We start from the raw sequence: 5,000 nt of genomic DNA on the forward strand, positions 1-5,000 counted from the left end.
TACTAACCTAACCCTAGGTAAGGCATGTCAGAGCGAAAGACAGTAATTTCGAATGAGCCAAGAAAGAGCGGTGCGGGGCCGGTCGGAGCGCACCCTTTTCTCGGTGGCTGGCGGGCGAGAGAGTGCTGCGTCGCCGGCATCGGCGTCGAAAGAAGCCGAGCCGAAAAAAGTTAAAGTACAAACGTGCAAGCATACTAACCTAACCCTAGGTAAGGCATGTCAGAGCGAAAGACAGTAAACTCGAATGAGCCAAGAAAGAGCGGTGCGGGGCCGGTCGGAGCGCACCCTTTTCTCGGTGGCTGGCGGGCGAGAGAGTGCTGCGTCGCCGGCATCGGCGTCGAAAGAAGCCGAGCCGAAAAAAGTTAAAGTACAAACGTGAGAGCATACTAACCTAACCCTAGGTAAGGCATGTCAGAGCGAAAGACAGTAATTTCGAATGAGCCAAGAAAGAGCGGTGCGGGGCCGGTCGGAGCGCACCCTTTTCTCGGTGGCTGGCGGGCGAGAGAGTGCTGCGTCGCCGGCATCGGTGTCGAAAGAAGCCGAGCCGAAAAAAGTTAAAGTACAAACGTGCAAGCATACTAACCTAACCCTAGGTAAGGCATGTCAGAGCGAAAGACAGTAAACTCGAATGAGCCAAGAAAGAGCGGTGCGGGGCCGGTCGGAGCGCACCCTTTTCTCGGTGGCTGGCGGGCGAGAGAGTGCTGCGTCGCCGGCATCGGCGTCGAAAGAAGCCGAGCCGAAAAAAGTTAAAGTACAAACGTGCAAGCATACTAACCTAACCCTAGGTAAGGCATGTCAGAGCGAAAGACAGTAATTTCGAATGAGCCAAGAAAGAGCGGTGCGGGACCGGTCGGAGCGCACCCTTTTCTCGGTGGCTGGCGGGCGAGAGAGTGCTGCGTCGCCGGCATCGGCGTCGAAAGAAGCCGAGCCAAAAAAAGTTAAAGTACAAACGCGATGCTAATGAGCGAGCCGTTGTCTCGACTAATATGTAGGGGGCGTTCGATCGAGCGTCTGGCTTGAGCGCTTGTCGGCCTAGCAGAACGGTCGCATTGTTATGCCCGGGTTTTAGGCACCGCTGCAGGCGGCCGGCAGAGCTCTTGTTTGTGCGAAACTGAATGGATCGAGCCCGAGAGAGGGCGAGCAAAGAAAAAACGCAAATCGCTCCGCCTGGCACTGCCGGCGAGAGCGTGGACGTCGCGGCCAGCGACTGTCGAAGCTGAGTACGGCCGCAGGCGATCGCCTCGGTCTTAAACGAATGCGACGAGCACGCGCCGGGCGGCCCAGCAAGGGCCGAGCGCAGCTGTCGCAGCTATCTGGTTGATCCTGCCAGTAGTGATATGCTTGTCTCAAAGATTAAGCCATGCAGGTGCAAGTACGAGTTCTCGTAAAGCGAAACTGCGAATGGCTCATTAAATCAGTCTTGGTTTATTTGGTCTCGTAAGCGAAGTGGATAACTGTGGTAATTCTAGAGCTAATACATGCATTAAGCGCCGACTTCGGGAGGCGCGCTTTTATCAGATCAAAACCGACCGGGTTCGTCCTGTGACGTTTGATGACTCTGGATAACCACGCGGATCGTACGGTCTCTGCACCGACGACGTATCATTCAAGTGTCTGCCCTATCAACTGTCGAAGGTACGCTACGTGCCTACCTTTGTGATAACGGGTAACGGGGAATCAGGGTTCGATTCCGGAGAGGGAGCCTGAGAAACGGCTACCACATCCAAGGAAGGCAGCAGGCGCGCAAATTACCCATTCCCGACACGGGGAGGTAGTGACGAAAAATAACAATACAGAACTCTAACGAGGCCCTGTAATTGGAATGAGTACATCCTAAAACTCTTAACGAGTATCCATTGGAGGGCAAGTCTGGTGCCAACAGCCGCGGTAATTCCAGCTCCAACAGTGTATGCTAAAGTTGTTGCGGTTGAAAAGCTCGTAGTTGGATTTTGGGCGAGCGCCGCCGGTCCGTCGCAAGGCGTGTCACTGGATGCGTTCGCCTCACCTTCGGTTCTCCGTCGGTGCTCTTGACTGAGTGTCGGCGGTGGCCGATAAGTTTACTTTGAAAAAATTAGAGTGTTCAAAGCAGGCTGTTCGCCTGCATAGTGTTGCATGGAATAATGGAATAGGACCTCGGTTCTATTTTGTTGGTTTTCGGAGCACGAGGTAATGATTAAGAGGGACAGACGGGGGCGTCCGTACTCTGCCGTTAGAGGTGAAATTCTTGGATCGGCGGAAGACGAACTACTGCGAAAGCATTCGCCAAGAATGTTTTCTTTAATCAAGAGCGAAAGTCAGAGGTTCGAAGACGATCAGATACCGTCCTAGTTCTGACTATAAACGATGCCAACTAGCGATCGGGAGGCGTTACCATGACGACCTTTCCGGCAGCTTCCGGGAAACCAAAGTCTTTGGGTTCCGGGGGAAGTATGGTTGCAAAGCTGAAACTTAAAGGAATTGACGGAAGGGCACCACCAGGAGTGGAGCCTGCGGCTTAATTTGACTCAACACGGGGAAACTCACCCGGCCCGGACACAGGTAGGATTGACAGATTGAGAGCTCTTTCTTGATTCTGTGGGTGGTGGTGCATGGCCGTTCTTAGTTGGTGGAGCGATTTGTCTGGTTAATTCCGATAACGAACGAGACTCTGGCATGCTAAATAGTTACGCGACCTTCTCGGTCGGCGTCTAACTTCTTAGAGGGACTAGTGGCGTTTAGCCACACGAGATTGAGCAATAACAGGTCTGTGATGTCCTTAGATGTCCGGGGCCGCACGCGCGCTACACTGAGTGAAGCAGCGAGTGTCTAACCTAGGCCGAAAGGTCCGGGTAACCCGTTGAACCTCATTCGTGATTGGGATAAGGACTTGCAATTGTTTCCCTTGAACGAGGAATTCCCAGTAAGCGCAAGTCATCAACTTGCGTTGATTACGTCCCTGCCCTTTGTACACACCGCCCGTCGCTACTACCGATTGAATGGTTTAGTGAGATCCTTGGATCGGCCCCGTCGCGGCTGGCAACGGCCGCGTCGGCGTGTCGAGAAGACGATCAAACTTGATCATTTAGAGGAAGTAAAAGTCGTAACAAGGTTTCCGTAGGTGAACCTGCGGAAGGATCATTACCGAAGGTGGTGGTAGGCCCCGGCCGACCGCGCACTTAATTGTCTTTGGGTGCCGCCGAGAGGGCGGCCGTCAATCGGGGTTCCGCCCCGTGCGACACGCGTAACACGTTGGCATAGCAAGGCAGCCGAGTGCGATGGTGGCTTCTGGGCACCGCGCTCGATGTGCCGCCGGCCCAGCCCGGCGGTCGCTCGGCGCCGTTTGTTGGTGTTTTTGTGCAGTTGTTGTCGGTGGTGGTTTTGTGGTCGATCCCACAGTGTGACGTCCGCGCGCTTCGGCGCCGGGCGAAACGTCGAGGACGACTCTTAACGGTGGATCACTCGGCTCGCGAGTCGATGAAGGACGCAGCCAAGTGCGAGAAGTAATGTGAATTGCAGAACACATTGAACGTCGACCTTCTGAACGCGAATTGCGGTCTCGGGTCAATCCCGGGACCGCGTCTGCCTCAGGGTCGCGTTCGTCCTCACCCGAGGGCCGTCGCCTGGCCTCTGCGAAGACGGCCGGGCGTCGCCCCAAGTTGAAGCGGTCGCCGAGCTTTCTCGGCGCGACCGCGTGTCCCGTACACCGCCGGCCCCTCGACGTGTTCAACTACGTTCGAGGGGCGGGTCCAGGTCGGTCGGTCCGGTCACGAGATCAAGACCGACCGTGGGCCAAGGCGGCGACGGTACGCGCTCGGTCGGCGCCGGCGGCGACGACTTGCGATGCGGCCCGCTTGACACATACGACCTGAGTTCAGGCGAGAGCACCCGCTGAATTTAAGCATATTATTAAGCGGAGGAAAAGAAACCAACAGGGATTCCCTGAGTAACGGCGAGTGAACCGGGAAGAGTCCAGCGTCGAATCTGCGCGCTTTTCGAGCGCGCCGAGTTGTGACGTACGGAAGTCCCAGTGCGGCTGACGGCGAGCGCCGGTGTCCTTCTGATCGAGGCCTCGTCCCACGGCGGGTGTTAGGCCCATAGGGGCGCTTGCCTTGGCCGCTTCGGGTCTTCTCGGAGTCGGGTTGTTTGGGAATGCAGCCCAAAGCGGGTGGTAAACTCCACCTAAGACTAAATACGGTCGCGAGACCGATAGCGGACAAGTACCGTGAGGGAAAGTTGAAAAGCACTTTGAAGAGAGAGTTCAAGAGTACGTGAAACCGTTGAGAGGCAAACGGGAGGGCCCGTCAGGTCGCCGGCTCGCTTTCAGTTGGGTGCGGGGGCGCGCCGTCTCGGTTCGCGGACGCTTAAGGCGCCGCTGCCGAGTCGGCTCGCGCACCGTCTCAGCGCACTAGCGACCGGCGCGGGTCACGACCGGTTTGCCGTCGGTCTAAGTCCCCGCGCGAAGGTGGCCTCCGCTCCGGCGGGGGTGTTACAGCGCGCGGGCGGGGCGGCCCGGCGGCGGATCGAGGAAAGGATGCCGCGCGCTCTCTGTGTGCGGCCGTCGCCGTTCGGCTGGCTTGTCGTTCGCCTGCACTGTACGCAGTGCCGGTGTTCGGCGGGCTGCCGCTTCGGTGGCGCGCCGTCGACGCGCTCGGGGTCCGTGGCCACGTCGGCCACCCTCCCGACCCGTCTTGAAACACGGACCAAGGAGTCTAACATGAGCGCGAGTCGTCGAGTGGTTCGAGACTCGCAGGCGAAATGAAAGTGAAGGCGGCCTTTGGCCGAACGAGGTCGGACCCGGAGCCCCGTGCGGGCGCCGGCGCACGACCGGCCGATCGCACCCGCTCTGCCGGGGCGGTCGCGCAAGAGCGTCCATGTTGGGACCCGAAAGATGGTGAACTATGCCTGGGAAGGTCGAAGCCAGAGGAAACTCTGGTGGAGGACCGTAGCGATTCTGACGTGCAAATCGATCGTCCTATTTGGGTATAGGGGCGAAAGACTAATCGAACCATCTAGTAGCTGGT

General features: G+C 57.5%; 2 non-coding genes and 1 pseudogene across 2 annotated transcripts; all 3 read left to right on the plus strand.

Annotated features, from left to right (window-relative positions):
- Positions 1 to 1,310: 1,310 nt before the first annotated feature.
- Positions 1,311 to 3,120, plus strand: LOC144413381 (small subunit ribosomal RNA). Its single transcript, XR_013469415.1, has one exon. It is a non-coding gene; the product is annotated as a small subunit ribosomal RNA (ribosomal RNA).
- Positions 3,121 to 3,418: 298 nt separating this feature from the next.
- On the plus strand, positions 3,419 to 3,572 carry LOC144413206 (5.8S ribosomal RNA). The gene has a single exon (XR_013469243.1). It is a non-coding gene; the product is annotated as a 5.8S ribosomal RNA (ribosomal RNA).
- Positions 3,573 to 3,840: 268 nt separating this feature from the next.
- LOC144413531 (large subunit ribosomal RNA) overlaps positions 3,841 to 5,000 on the plus strand; it is a 3,695-nt pseudogene continuing 2,535 nt past the window's right edge.

Source organism: Styela clava, chromosome 15 (assembly GCF_964204865.1).
Source record: "Styela clava chromosome 15, kaStyClav1.hap1.2, whole genome shotgun sequence".
NCBI lineage: Eukaryota > Metazoa > Chordata > Ascidiacea > Stolidobranchia > Styelidae > Styela > Styela clava.